The following is a 16,848-nucleotide window of genomic DNA, read 5'->3' as shown; positions in this document are numbered from 1 at the left end:
ACACAATCAACTAACAGAATCTAATTGACATATGCAGAACTACACCCAACAGCAGAGTATACTTTTTTAACTGAACACTCACTGAAACTTCAACAAGATAGGTCAGATCCTGGGCCATAAACCAAACCTCAACAAAATTACAAGTATTGAAATCATAGATGATGTGTTCTCTAACCATAATGGATTCAAACTAGAAATGAGTAACAGAAAGCTAACAAATTTTTTTCTAAATGTGTAGATATTAAACTATAGACTTCTAAATAATCCAGTTGTCAAAGAGCAAGTCTCAGTGAAAAAATTTAAAAATATATAGACTGAAGGGAAAAGAAACTCAAAATATGTAGGGTGCAGCTTAAGCAGTGCTGAAAGAGAAATTTATTGCACTAGAAATGAGAAAAAGTCTCAAATCAATCATTTAAGTTCCACAAGAAACTAGAAAAGGATTAACAAAAGAAACCCAAGGCAGCAATATAAAAAAATCAGTGAATGGGTCCACTTATATATGAATTTTTTCAATAAATATATTGGAAATTTTTTGCATATTTGTGGCAATTTGAAAAAACTGGCAGATGAACTGTGTAGCATAAAAAATATATATAAAAAAGAAAGTCATGAAGGCATAAAATATATGTATGTATTTTCTCTTCCTTATGATTTTCTTAATAACATTTTCTTTTCTCTAGCTTACTTTGTAAGAATGCAGTATAGAACCCATATTCAAAATGTGTTAATTGACTAAATTATCAATAAGATTTCTCGCTAATGGTAGGCTATTAGTACTTAAATTTTTAGGGAGTCAAATGTTATACATGGATTTTCGACTATGCATGGGTTGGTGCCCCTAACCCCTTAGTTGTTCAAGGGTCAACTGTAGTAGTAAATTTAATTTAACAATGTACAAACAGAATTACACATCATGACCCACTGGCACAATGTTGGTTCAACATACTAAAATCAGTCAATGCGATCCAAGTTACCAAAAAGCTAAAGAAGAAAATATCATATGATCATATCAATTTATACTAAAAGACCATTTGACAAAATCCAACATACATTTATGTTAATAACTCTCAGGAGATTAAGAATATAGGAAAATTACCTCAGCTTGATAAAGAACAGTATAAAAAATCTATAGCTAACATCATACTTAAATATCATACTTGAATACTATCTGCGTTTCCCTAAGATCAGAAACAAGGCAAGGATGACTGCTCTTACACTTTGTATTCAACATAATACCAGAAGTTTTAGCCACTGTATTAGGCAGGAAAAAAAGCATACAGATTGAAAAGGAAGAAATAAAATGTCTCTATTTGAAGATCATATGACTGTCTATATAGAAGATCCCAAGGAATCTAAAAAACAAACAAACAAACAAAACCCAAACAAATAAAAACAAAAAACTTTAGAACTAATAAGTGATTTCAGCAATTCTGCAGGATACAACATCAACATACAGAGATCAATCATGTTTCTGTATAGTAACAATGAATGTGTGGAAAAGATTTAAAACACAATGACAAAAAATAAAAATGAGAAATCAATCTACTCATATTAAGGCTTAATACATAGCTACAGTTAACACAGTTTGGTATACTGGTAGATGTATAGACAATTCTATGGAACAGAATAGAGAAACCCAAAATGGACCCACACAATTATGCTCAACAGGTTTTTGACAAAGGTGTGAAAACAATTCAATGGAGGACAGGATGACCTGTCAACAAATAGTGTCTGAGCAATTAGATATCCGCAGGCAAACAAAATAAACCTCAACCTAAACCTCACACCTTATACAAAACTTAACTCAGAATGGATTATGAATTCAAATATAAAATGTAAAACTATAAAACTTTAAGGAAAAAAAAAGTCTTTGGAAAATACGACTGAACAGTTTTTAGAAGACCATTCATAGAAAAAAATTGATAAATCTACTTCATCAAAATTAAAAATTGTTGCTCTGTGAACATTCATGTGAAGAGGATGAAAAGCTACAAAGTAGCAGAAAATACTTGCATATCACTTATCTAACAAAGGACTAGTATCTAGAATAAAGAACTCTCAAATTCAACAGCAATAAAAAACTCAAATCAAATAGAAATTGTGCAAAAGCCTTGAGTAGATATTTCACCAAAGAGAGTATACAGATGGCAAATAAATACATAAAAAGATTTTGAATATCATTGGCCATCAGAGAAGTGCAAATTCAATCATAACAATAATATACAACTATGAGAAGTGTTAACATAAGTGATAGTGACAACATCAAAGGCTGATAAAGATGAAGAGAAATTGGATCATTCACCTCTGGCTGGTGGGAAGGTAAAATGACATAGAGACTCTGGAAAACAGTCTAGCAGTTTCTTATAAAACTAAATATGCAACTACAATATGACTCAGCAATTGCACATTTATTCTAGAAAAATGAAAACTTATGTTCACACAAAACCCATACATGCTGTGTTTCCCCGAAAATAAGACATAGCTGGACAATCAGCTCTAATGCATCTTTTGGAGCAAAAATTAATATAAGACCCAGTCTTATTTTACTATAATATAAAACCGAGTCTTATATAAGAATGGGTCTTATATTAATTTTTGCTCCAAAAGACGCATTATAGCTGACTGCCCAGCGAGGTCTTATTTTAGGGGAAACGGTATATTTATAGCAGCTTTAATCGTAATAGTCAAAACCTTTAAAAAGACCAGGTGTCTTTCAAGAGATGAACAGCTAAACATGCAATGGAATAGTACTCTGCAATAAAAAGTGTGAACTATTAACACAAGCAACCGCTTGGATGAATCTCTAGGACAGTATATGAGTGAAAAAAGGCGATCTTAAAAAGTTACATATCATTTACAAATGATATCATTTTTAAAGTGTCAAAATTGAGACAGAGAACAGATCAGTTCTTACCAGAGTGTAGGGATTGGGGTAGGGTGGAAGATAGCACCTGAGGGAGGTGGGTGTGCCTATAAAAGGTCTCACGAGGGATCCTGTGGTGACTGAAATGTTCTGTATCTTGACTGTGATGGTAGATTCATAACCTAAGTACAAGTGATAAAATTATATAGAACTAAGGATACAAACATATACACCCAAAAATTAATACAAGTAAAATTGTCAAAATCTTAATAATATTGGTGAATTTTATCAATGTCAGTATCCTGGTTGTGATATACTCTAGTTTTTCCAAATGTTACCATTGGTGGAAACTGGGTAAAGTATTTATGGTATCTCTCTACTAGTTCTTTTATTTATTTTTATTTTTTATTAAAGTTTATTGGGGCGACAATTGTTAGTAAAGTTACATAGATTTCAGGTGTGCAATTCTGTAATACATCATCTATATCTCACATTATGTGTTTACCACCCAGAGTCAGCTCTCCTTCCATCACCATATATTTGACCCCATTTACCCTCTTCTAGAGACCCCCTTTCCCCTTCCCCTCTGATAACCACTAAACTATCGTCTATGTCTATGAGTTTTTGTTTCTTCATTTGTTTGTCTTATTTTTTTGTTGTTTTCAGGTTTACATACCACATATCCGTGAAATCATATGGTTCTCTACTTTTTCTGTCTGACTTATTTTGTTAGCATTATAATCTCAAGATCCATCCATGTTGTTACAAATTGTCCTATTTCATTTTTTCTTATGGCAGTACTCCATTGTGTATATATACCACAACTTCTTTATCCATTCATCTATTGAAGGACACTTTGGTTGTTTCCATGTCTTGGCCACTGTAAATAAAGCTGCAACGAACATTGGAGCACACACATCTTTATGGATAAATGTTTTCAGATTTTTTGGGTAGATACCCAGGAGAGGGATTGCTGGTCATATGGTAATTCTATTCATAATGTTTTGAGGAATCTCCATACTGCTTTCCACAGTGGCTGTACCAATCTGCATTCTCATGAACAGAGTATGAGGGTTCCTTTTTCTCTACAGCCTCTCCAACACTTGTTACTATTTGTCTTGTTGATTATAGCCATTCTAACTGGGGTGAGGTGATATCTCATTGTAATTTTTATTTGCATTTCTCTGGTGATTAGTGATGTTGAGCATTTCTTCACATGTCTAGACATTTTAAAAAGAAATTGAGGACGACACAATGAAATAGAAAGACATTCCATGTACATGGATTGGAAGAATCAACATAGTTAAAATGGCCATATTACCCAAAGCAATATACAGATTTAATGCAATCCCCATCAAAATCCAAACGGCATTTTTTAAAGAAACAGAACAAAAAAAAGCATCAGATTTGTATAGAACCACAAAAGAACCTGAATAGCTAAAGCAATCCTAAGAAAAAGAACAATGCTGGAGGCTTCACACTCCCTGACTTCAGCTTGTACCACAGGGCAACAATCATCAAAACAGTATGATATTGTCAGAAAAACAGACACACAGAACAATGGAATAGAATTTAGAACCCAGAAATAAACCCACATAAATATGGACAGATAATTTTTGACAAAGAAGCATAAAACATACAATGGAGAAACGACATCCTCTTCAATAAATGGTACTGGGAGAATTGGAAAGCCATGTGCAAAAGAATAAAACTAGACTGCTATCTGTCACCATGTACCAAAATTAACTTAAAATTGGATCGAAGACCTAAACATAAGACCTGAAACAATAAACTGCATAGAAAAAAACATAGGTACTAAACAATGAACCTTGGGTTCAAAGATCATTTTATGAATTTTACTCCAAAAGCAAGCAAAGTAAAAGCTAAAATAAAACAATGAGATGATATCAAACTAAAAGACTTCTGCACAGCAAAAGAAACCATCGACAAAATAAAGAGGCAACCAACTGAATGGGAAACGATTTTTGCAAACAATGTGTCTGATAAGGGGCTAATATCCAAAATATATAAGGAACTCATACAACTCAACAACAAAAAATGTAACAATCCAATTAAAAAATGGACAGAGGACCTGAAGAGATTCTCCAAAGAGGACATACAATGGCCAACAGACATGAAAAAATGCTCTCTATTATTTCTTAAAACTGCATGTGATTCTACAATTATCTCAAAAACATTTTCAATTAAAAAAACATTAAGCTTAGTTTAAATTTAAGGTCCAATGAAAATCCTAATATTCATGAATGATAACCCAAAACAATAGAACAATTTATATTTCCAATATAGTATGTACTAAACTCATCATAAATTTACTCTATGTTTGTGATTTAAATTTTATTTTTTTCTTGAATAATATGTTTTATTGTGGTAAAATACATAAAACACAATGACCATTTCAACAATTCTTAAGTATGCAGTTCTTTGGCATTAAGTACATTCACAATGTTGTACAACCATTACCACTATTTATTTCCAGAATGTTTTCATCATCCCAAACAGAAATTCTATACCTATTAAGTCATAACTTCATATTTGTCCTTCTTCTCCACCCTGGTAACCACTATTTTACTTCTGTTTCTATGAATTTGTCTATTTTAGATACCTCATATAAGTGGAAACATAAACTATTTCTCTGGCTTCTTTCATTTATCATAACGTCTTCTAGGTTAGTCCATGTTATAGCATGTATCAGCATTTCATAAAGCTGTATAAGCACATTTAATTTATTCATTCATCAAAAGGTTGCTTCCACCTTTTGGTTATTGTGAATATGCTGCTGTAAACATGGGAGTACAAATATCTGTTTAAGTCTCTGCTTTCAATTCTTTTGGGTATATACCAGAGATGGAATTGGTGTATCACATGGTAATTCTATATTTAACTTTTTGAGGAACTTCCATACTGCTTTCCATAGTGAGTGCACAATTTATATTCTCACCAGCAATGCACGAGAGTTCCAATTTCTCCACCTCCTCACCAACACACACACACACACACACACACACACACACACACCAGCCAACTCAAGGGTGTGAAGTGGGACCTCACTGTGGTTTTGATTTGCATTTCCCTAATGTGGACAATAATTTTTAAGACACATTCATTTAAGCGTGAAAAGAGCACAACCTGTTCCACCCTTGTGATCAGAAAAATAAATTACTTTGAATCTTACCCTGTAAATGTCCATATGTTACCTATACTCAAGGAAGATAACCTCAAAATATATACAGCAAATTACAAGCATCTATTGTTGTTGCAGTTATCATTAATGTGTACTGTTTGTTGTGAATAGTTTAAAAAAGTATTCCAGTTCCCTCAATGATCTGATCTCAGCCCTCAATGGAAGATTTCATGTTTCCCTATAGAATTAACTAAAGCTCAGTTTGCTGAACTCCCAGGTGTATTTTTATTTTAAAATGTTATTAGTCAAAATAAATGCATCCTTAATGTTTTACTTGTATGAATGATGCAATACTTGGATGGGCAGAGCACTGAGTCTAGTTCTAGACCTTGTTCTTCCTCTATAGTTGTGTCATTGTAAACCAGTCACATAATCCTTTAAAAGATTCTGTTGTCATGGGTGAGGAGAACAGGGGCTCAGGTATCAGAGCCGGGGACAAGTCTTTGCTCCATCACTCACAGTCAGACTCTTAGTGTATCAGGTCCTTGTCTGTAAGATGTGAAAAATAATCCACTCACTGCACCTTACATCTCCTCTTTCAGAATCTAATAAAGTACCTCAGAAGACAAAGGTGAAGACCGACTGTCAGGGACTGTTGCAGAGGTTTGGCTGTGAGGGGATGATGGCTTTGAGTAGGCTGGTGGGCGGGCAGGTGGGAAGAACTGGAAAGGTTCTATGTATGTTTTTAAGGCAAAGCCAATAGGATTTGCTGTTTGATTGAATGTTGGGCATGAAAGAGATGAGTTGAAAAAGACTCCAAGGTTTGGGGCCTTTGAATTGGGAATAATGGAGATCTGCTTACTTTGATGAAGAAGACTGAGGTTGAAAAAGTTTTGGGTGTTAGGGAAGCTCAAGTATTAGGTTTGGACATGTTAAGTTAAAATGTCTACTAGACATGAACATAAGCATGGTGAATACGAGGTCTGATTTGTGTTTTATAAAAATTATTGGAGAAGAGTGAGACTGGACATAGGGTCTAGATGGAAGCTCCTTGTATAGTCTCAGCAAGAATGAGTCAGGGCATAAAGTAATGCAGTGGCACGAAAAATGAAGATGGGATGTAAAGGAGTTGAAAACAGAACAGACGATCAGTTGGAGATGAGATAAAAAAAGATAGGGAGGGCTCATGGATGCCCCCCATCCCCCCAGAATGCCTGGCATGAGACATTAGGTAACAGTTGAAGAGAGTATGGGAAAAGGAACAAATCTCAGAGGGGAAAGATCAGTTAAGCTATATAGCAATAACTAATTGAAGTCATTTAGATACAAATTTAAATAAAGTACAGGCCTAATCATTGAGAAGCTCACTGAGAAACAGACAATAAAGTGATGACAGTCAGAAGAGTTCTGAATGTGCGAAAACTGAGTCTGTATGAGTGATATGGGGATCACATCTATGAGATAGCTAGGTTTGAAATGCCTGTGGAATAAGACATGAATCCAGTTGCTTGCTCCTGTTTTTTTAAAATTTGCAAGTATTATTCTGCAATGTTACATATCTCATTTCTTCAAGCCACCTAAAAGCATTTACAGAGTTAAATAAGAATAACATTACTTACTGCCATCCCAAATATTCTCCACAAAAAAGAGTAACTCAAAGTATTTTGCAAATCATGAAATAGAATACTAGTATTCATTCAGGTTTTACATTTGTTCACTTTTGGTGGGGGTGGGGGTGGGTGGAAGGGGGAGATGAGGACACAGATTGAGAAAAATTAGTGCATGCTTCTGTTCTTATTCCTTCACTGAGCTGTTTCTAAATACACCACAATTTTAAGACAAATATGCATACGACTATATATATTATATCATCATGAATTGGATGTGGGAATTATTCATGTTTTGAAGTCCTCTATTCTTCAGTTATCATTTTCTATCTAGAATGAAAAGCAAAAAATCGTACCTTTTATTCAGGAATACAATACTATACTTACATTTAAATATATATATATATATATATATATATATATATATATATATATATATATATATTAGTCTGAGAAGACCTATACAAATAATTCCTTGAAATTAATGTTAAATTGTGTTCTCTGCAACCCATACTCATGCAGACTTTTTAATTGTTAAATACAGAAAGCATTTTGAGGAAGGGAATTATTTGAAATAAAAAAATCCACTTAGCAGTTGAGAATAAATGCTTTCAGGAAATCATTCGGTTATTTGCTAAAGTAATTTTTGTTGTGGAAAGGTCAAACCCACTCATAAACCTAGCTTCTAAGTTCTTTAATGTTTAAGACCAAAAATGTCATAGAAAAAAACAATCACAAAACATGGTCATTATATGCTTCTAAGTAATAAAAGCTTGATTCCCCAGCACTAAGCCAACTTACTTATATCCCTTTTACAAACCAACTTATGAATTTATATTTGGAAAAAATACAAATTCAGATCTTGTCCTCTTTAAATACACTAGCGACTAAGCAACCAGGGTACAGAAGCTCTTAGACCTTGTTTTTCAAAGGTTATTTCTCTTGGCGCTTGAGATAAAGAAGTTCAAGAAATGGGGAAATCATTGTGATAATGTCACAATTAATGTCATCATATTATAGAGGTAAGGACAGTTCATTATAAAGTTGATCCGATGGTAGAGAACCTTTACCAAAGACACAAACTTCTTAAAAGCAGAGAACTGCATTTGCAGAGAATGAATCCCAAATAGCAGTTATTATTTTAATTATGACAGTTGTCAATGAAGTTGACAGGATGTGGTCACCTCCAATTTGAAATAATTTCTCTGTTCAGGATAAATGCATCAATGCCAAAGTTTGTTCCTTTTTATTTCTCTGAGTCTCATGACTTGAGAATCACACGTCTTGTACACAGGCAAGTTTCTAAATATATCACCATTTAGTCTTGCATGTGCATGTATATATATGTCTCCTACACATAACCCTTGAATTCTTAATCAGTTTTCTAAGTAGAGAAATAGTTGGATTCCTTTCTATCTAGTTTTAGTTCTTTCAAAGCTGATCAACATTATTGAGCCTAACCATGGAATTAAGATAAAATAGCATGATTCAACATAGAAAAATGTCAATTGCTAAACATAAGGGTGCTGAAATAACCAATCCTAGTCTGGCAAACACTCCAGGCATCCCCCATAGCAACAGAGCTGATGGCATAGCAACAGTAGCTGCTTTGCCACAGAAAAATTAGAAGAAATATTCTTGGAAAAAAGTGTAATCCATGTTAAAGTCAAATATGACGTTTTCTTTAACAAAAAAAACCTGTGAATGTATGTGTTACTGTGTTTCCCCGAAAATAAGACCTAGCCGGACCATCGGCTCTAATGCGTCTTTTGGAGCAAAAATTAATATAAGACCGGGTCTTATATTATACAAAACCCGGTCTTATAATAAAATAAGACCATGTCTTATATTAATTTTTGCTCCAAAAGACGCATTAGAGCCGATGGTCTGGCTAGGTCTTATTTTCGGGGAAACACGATAAATACTATTCCTTAACAGCTGTAAATTCTCCAGTGCAGTGTGAAAGCCACTTTGATAACTCTCAAGGCAAAGTGCTTTGAAGCTGAAACTTACTAGGTTATTCTCAGCCAAACTGTTATGTTCCTTGAAAAGTTAGAGAACAATATTTTCTTTATTTTGCTAAAATAAACAGTTTTCCATTATTTTTTAAAAGAATCATTAGAAAAAAATTTTACTGAAGATACAAACTTACTTCATCAGCGCTTGAAGACTATTAGGATATAACATGAAATATATTGATTAAAATAAATATTCTAAAATTTCATTAAAGTTAAAATCTGCAGGATTAGATCTGTCAGGCTATGAGCTGAGCATTTGCTCATAATTTGGGCATATTTCACATAAGAATTTTTTTTTAAAAAGATCTTATTGGGAAAGGGTAACAGGACTTTATTGGGAAACACTGTGTATTTCCAGGACTTTTTATTGGGGAACAGTAGTGTGTTTTTCCCAGGACTCATCAGCTCTACCCAAGTCAAGTTATTGTCCTTTCAATCTTAGTTGTGGAGGGCACAGCTCAGCTCCAGGTCCAGTCGCTGTTGTTAGTTGCAAGGGGCGCAGCCTACTTATCCCTTGCGGGAGTCGAACTGGCAACCTTGTGGTTGAGAGCCCACTCTCCAACCAACTGAGCCACCCAGCAGCTCAGCGGCAGCTCATAGACTTCATTCTAGTTGTGGAGGGTGCAGCTCACTGGCCCATGTGGGAATCGAACTGGCAGCCCTGTTGCCCAGAGCTCGCGTTCTAACCAACTGAGCCACCCATCTGCCTTCACATAAAAATTTGATCACTGGACATTCCCAGATGTAAGAGAGTCTGAGGTAGGAGTTCCTGTTGTCAATCAAAGGCCACTGCAGCCATCCATAATAGGATCTAGATCTTGGAACGAATAAATCCCATGAACACCAGCTCTTCCTTTAGTTTTGGTGAAGATGTTCTGAGGGATCTAGGAAACCTGAGGGTGGGGCACAACATCTGGAAGAGCCAAGAGTAGACTGGCCTGATACTCAGACGTAGCATCACATTAGCATGGGCTCTGATGATGCTCCCAGGCAGTAATGCTCACTGTTTGATCAAACATATACAGATAGTTTTGGCTTAAGTTAAAATTCCTAGATCATTTCCTTTTAGCATTAAAATAGTCTTGACTATTTTTGTGATTGTTGGTCTTGTTGACTTTATTGCATACCAGATACTGTCACAATCACTACAGAAGTGTTATCATTCTATGACAGAGGAAATGGAGGCATGGGGTAATTTATTCAAAATCACATGGCTGGTATAATTGGCACTTCAGACCAGACTGACATGTAGGCCCAAGTTCTCACCTCTAGAAGCCTCACCGTATCCTGTGTGGCTCCATTTGCTTCATGATTTTATCTATAATAGAATCAAAATTAATGCAAGTTCTATCTCACCTCCATTTCGTACATGAATCTTAGACTGAAAACTTTAGGCATTTAAAATTCTTTTCCCAGTAGCTGCACAAAACACATATCTGACTATTTATTAATTTCATTTTTTCCTCCTGAAAATTCTTTCATTTCCATTCCAATGCCACCACCCTATTTAAAACTCTTATTTTATTCATTAAGCAAACACTTACTGATTGCCTTATATTTTTAAAACATAGCACTCTGAACCAAAAAAGGAAAAAAAAATGCAAAATGTCTTTTTTGCCCTTAATACCTCTAAAATTTTATTGGTGATGGTGGTCAGATACTATGTTAAGTCATCTTTTACACACTTACTTTGTTAATCTTTATAGTAATCCTGTAAATAATGTAATATTCCATTTATTTTATACATGGGAAAACTGAGGCTCAAATGGCATAGTAGAATAATTTTTGTTGTGGAAATGTGAAACCCACTCATAAACCTAGCTTCCAGGTTCTTTAATGTTTAAGACCAAAAATGCCATAGAAAAAAATAATCACAAAATATGGTCATCATATGCTTCTAAGTAATAAAAAGCCAAGATTACACACCACCTATGATAGGAGTAAATACAGAATTTAGAACTCATCTGAAAACACAGTTCATACTCTCTAAACCAATATATTGTTTTCCAATTAACTGTCCAAATGGAAATGGCTATGTGAATGATACCAAAAAATATATACCAAGTGTTCAGAAGAGAAATACTTCCAGATGGATTATTATCAGGAAATTTGCATGGAGGGAGTATCATTAAAGGATGGGTAGGGTTTAGGTAGGTGGGGCCTGAGGAGGACATGCCTGTGAGGGGAAAGTTTTTATTTCACTCAATTTAACAGCCTTCTATGGTGAGGTTGTAACTGATAAACCTGGAAGAGAAAGACAAGATATTGGTGCGATTTCTAATTCTGCCACACACAGCTGAGCTCCCTTGGAGAAGGCACTTAATCTCTTCGGTCTTCAGTTTCCATATCTGTAAGTTGGGCATAATAACACTTACAAGGTTAAGTTTGGACGTGATGGAGAGTCAATTACGTAGCCTTGACATAGTAATTCTTACAAATAAGGCTTTCATTCTTAGCTAAGGTATTTGTATTTCACTGAGTAGGCAATGGGAATCTGAAAAATGAAGCAACACAGAGAGGGAGACTTGCTCTCCCTCTCTGAACAATCATGTGTATATCAAAGATTAATCTCCCTTTAACACAACTAATATTTCCTATAACACAACTCTCTCCTGTTGTAGTTCTCATTGCATTCAGGGTAAAGCTGAAATGCCTTTGTTTGGAATTTAAGGTTCTGTTCAAGCCTCATCACTCCAGACACCAGTTTTGGCGTTAGCTATACTCATTTATTCAGAGTCCACCCCAAAGTAGGGTGACCAACTCATCCCAGTTTGCCTGGGATTTCATACTTTTAGCACTGAAAGTTTTGCTTCTGTGAAATCCCTTTATCCTAAGGAAACTGGGAGAGTTGGTCACCCTACCTCAGAGGCATTACAGTTGCCCAAATGTCCATATATTTGACTTCTTCCCCTATGTTGCTGTCAGGAAGTGCACAACTTCCAACTTTTAATCCAACACAATAGCATGAATTATCTGGATCATCTGGTGTTAATTGGAGCAGATGGCACCTATAGGAGAATTATGCTTGGGTTCAATAGATTGAGATCAAATGTTGAAATTTTTTTTAAAACTATGTACTTGGAAATAAAATTTAAATACAAAAAAAGTTGCAAGAATAAGAAAAGTACAAAACATACTCACATACCTTTTACCCAGATCCAATAGATAAAATATCAATATTAATACATTTTATCTGTTTTATCATTTATGTTCTCTCTCTCGCTCTCTCTCCCCGTCACATATAATATTTTTTTTAGACAGTAAAGGTTTAAGAAATTTTTAGCATAGTTAGATATGTTCAGAGGCAAGAGAAATCACTTCTAACCAGGAAGAAATAATGGAGGAACTAGCCTGAAACAAAGAACTACTGGGAAGTTAAATGTTCCAAGTTCTGCTTTAGGAAGACACTCGCAAGAGTGTCTAGTATGGTCTGGAAAGAAGAAAAGTCTCGAGACACAGACTAGTCAGTCAGATGCTTAGCAGTTCCATCACCAAAAGCCTCTGTTGAAGGACAGGGGTTGTGTTTGAGTAAAAATGAAATAATATTCTCTTACTGCCCAAGTTAGATAACAGTGCCTCACATTTTCTTGACTATTTGACCTGACTTAACAAGATGATTTATATCTAAGAGTTTTTACATTTCTTTTTAAAAAAGTAGAGATTCATTTATCACATCCATTTTCTCACCATGGTTATTCATAAATGGAGTGAAAAATTAAGGACCATGGAAAGAATTGGACTCCTGTGTATTTCATGTGATGGACTAGTTTTTTGGCAGAGTTACACAGGATGAGTTAAGGAGTAACTAGAAATAGTCTTCATTCCTAAAACATTGGAATTCTGCTTTTAATTATCATTAAAATGCCACCAGAGATCCATTTAAACAGTTTTTGATAAGAGACAAACTAACAAACTGTATCCAACTGCTACAGGGAGAATTTTTTAATTTCACAGTTGGTTGAAAAATATACTATCACAGTATAAAGGAGGAAATTCAGCAATGGCTACCTGTAATACAAGAATATACATCAGTAAGTGAGAAGAAGTACTAACATCCTGGTCGAAAACACTTTCATATATTCAAAGAAACCTAAAGCTCCTTTATTTGATCTTCTTATAGAACTTCAGGGATCCACTTTGCATTTTCTTTATTACTGCATCTGGATGAAAATCAACCTTTAGTTGATTGTGTTGCTCCCTGGCTAAAATCTCTTTGGATTTTTTCTCTCTTTTTTAAGTGTCTGGCGTTTTGGTATTCTCACTTCTCACATGGGCCTAATTTATGTGCTGTTCTACTAAACAAATGTGTTTACAGCTGATACTTTGGGTAGATAATGTTCTGTTTGCTCCAGGCAAAGACCTTAGGGGAGTTCTTACTGAGCAAGTAGTAACAGTACCTAGAACTATAAAACACAGGCTTTGTTTTCCTCCATTAGAAGAAACACCAGTAGCAAAGTGTGTATCCTCATCTACAGTGCTAAATGCAGCCAATGAAAGGGAATATGATGGAGGGATTTGCAAAGCCTCATGCTTTGCGAATGCATGAGGTTGTGCTGGGGCCTGTTAGTATTGGCTGGGGAGATTGTGCTCATTTCTTCCTAAAGCAGGGGGCTGCAAACACTTTCTGGTAACTTGAAGTTGGCCATGGAGAAAATATACACACCACAAAAACTGGCAAATGCTGCACAATTTTATTCTGAAACCCGGTTATTAAACATTGCCAGCATACCACTGCCCATAAAAGATCTTTGGATTATAGTAATGCCGTGACTCAGCTCCGGCTCCCCACACAAGAACGCAGGATATGGTGAGGCCAAAAAAGAACAACAATGGAGCCATAGATAGGGGAGTCATACCACTATATACTCGATGGCCGGCTGGTTGAGACACAAAAGTAAACATCTGCCAGTACCCCAATGAGGTGTCTTCCTGCACCCTAGTCTCGCTAGCAGCCAGGCGAGACACAGGAAGTAGGATCAACACCACCCACAATCCGCCATCCGCTTGCTAACTGCACTTGCTAGCTGCAATCTGCCCTTGCTAGAGTAACCACGGCAGTTATATTAGTGGCTAATGGCTAACTGGTTACATCTGATGGCCAACTAATTACAGTTGATGGCCATCTACTACCCGAGCCAGCACCTTTCCACGTGAGGTTGAGAGCCTGGAAACTGCTCTCTGTGTCTCCGTCCCTACAATTATGATTCTGGTTTTATAAATACTGGACCATGGACAGGTTAAATTGAGTGAAATAAAAACTGTTGAGTTTACTTTGGAGTTGCCTGTCAATAGTTGGTAACACTGAATTCACCTCCAAGAGAACAATCTTAGAAGATTATGGACAAGGAAGAAGGATCTTTTCAGATAAAGATGATCATAGTTGGGCTCTTTAGAAACAGCAATTATAAACAAATCTCTACAACTTCACACACTGGCTAGTGACTGCTGGTTACAGAAACATGAGCTGCCAAAGTAGACGAAAAGAAAACAAGAACAAACAAACAAAAAACCTCTTTAGAAATATTAAAAAGTACATTAAATCAAATTCTTGGCATCCTGATTATTCACGAAAGTTGAATACACAAATCATGTTGGAAGCCATCAGTTCCTTTTGCACATAATTATTTTCTCCAACTGAATTTTTTATAAAATAGACAAGCTTAATTCTAACACCAAATTTAATGACTATTAATTGATTTAATGTGAAAGGCTAATTGAGGAAATAAATATTTAAAAAGAAGAGGGATATATAAGGATATATCAGAGCTATATCAGGGATATATAGGATTCATAGATGGTATGAGGATAGACAGGTCAAAGAGAAGATTCCCTTGTACATTATTTCCACATATATGTTTATTAAATGTAGGCAGTTTAGAGAAATAAAAAATTTCAAGGTAAAAGCCACATTATCAACAGAAGTCTCCAATACCTTTTGCATTATCATTTCACTTTTCTTAGCTTTTCACTGTCTTTCTTTATCTCTATAAATTATTATTCTTTTCAAATTATGTGGCTACTTTAGGGTGGTTCATGTCCTCTTTCTTTCAGAAAGGTAAGATTCATGGATTTCAACCTTCCTTCTAGAAACCAAGAGGAAGTAAATTTCATGTAGGTTTCTTTGAAAGACAAATGAATAATCTTGACATGGGTTTCATGCAGAATCATTTCTTCAATAATGCTAAGTGTTATTCATATCTATAAATTAATTCTGCCTCTTAGTCTTCTACTAAGATCTGAAAACATTGCTTTTCTTCACATCAGATATGGTCTAAGTAGTCTTTTCATTTTATTTTTCCAGAAAGCTTTCACTGTAAAAAAGAGAGCAGAGGGTATTTTCTCATCTTGTTTCAGACAGTGATGGTACAGAATGTGCATTGATGCCCACACAGAAAAGTTAATAATATTCTACGAGGAGTCTATTTTTAAGCTAATAGAACTAATTTACGCAAAGCAAATCTGTACTGCAGAAGGAAGAAAGATCCTCAAATGTTTGAAATAATTCTGGATAAACTTCAAGAGAAAAGTAACCTTTTCTTTTCCCACATTGGATTTCAAATAATTAAATGAATTCAGAGGCTTAGCCACTTTACACAGACTTTTTAATTGCTCATATTTATCACGACTCAAATTTGGTTCTGCACAGTCATTAGGCACTGGAACCAATACTCTGAGGGAACAAAATCCACAGCAATCCTAATATTACTAAATGGCAGGATAATTATTTATATTCATTAACATAGAGATGAAGATGATTATGTTGGGAGACCAGATACCTAGGTCTTTACTGGTTAATACTGCATTAAAATATACTGTTTTAAAAGCCAGTATTTCTCCCATTATGCTTTGGTAGACTATAATCTTACTTTACTCAGAGAAGATAGAGCTCTCAGTGTAAACATAGGGTCATTATTCTATATCTATTCAATATATTGGGATTATATTTAACTCTCACAAATAGAGCCACTGATTTTGTTCGATGTGGTATTTCTAAGTATCAATAAATATACAGAAGTCAGTTTGCTATCACATGGCTTCTAAGGACCAAATTTTTCTTCTCTTTAAAGTACAAGTAGAGTCTTAAATTTATTTTCCAGAAATAATATTCAATTACTTGGAGTAGAGAAAGTTATTTGAGAACATTTGTTTTCATTTGAAATACATTAATCTTATGTGAAATACATTAAATAAGAAACTTAGAGCTTAAAGGGATAT

General features: G+C 34.8%; 1 protein-coding gene across 8 annotated transcripts in view; it reads right to left on the bottom strand.

Moving 5' to 3' along the window:
• The window catches only part of DLGAP1 (DLG associated protein 1), an 855,894-nt gene that overhangs the window by 569,490 nt on the left and 269,556 nt on the right, over positions 1-16,848 (bottom strand). Inside the window, exon 3 of one of the 8 annotated variants that reach the window (XM_074340266.2) lies at positions 2,918-3,048. The exons of the other annotated variants lie outside the window; for them this stretch is intronic. The gene's annotated coding sequence lies outside the window, so the exon portion shown is untranslated. The remainder of the gene's footprint in view (positions 1-2,917; positions 3,049-16,848) is intronic. 8 annotated transcript variants of the gene reach the window in all.

This window comes from Rhinolophus sinicus, chromosome 4 (genome assembly GCF_057876585.1).
Source record: "Rhinolophus sinicus isolate RSI-liver-muscle chromosome 4, RSI-T2T, whole genome shotgun sequence".
In the NCBI taxonomy this organism is placed as follows: Eukaryota; Metazoa; Chordata; class Mammalia; order Chiroptera; family Rhinolophidae; genus Rhinolophus; species Rhinolophus sinicus.
Note: the sequence above shows the minus strand (reverse complement) of the source record. Positions and strands in the feature narration are given on the sequence as shown.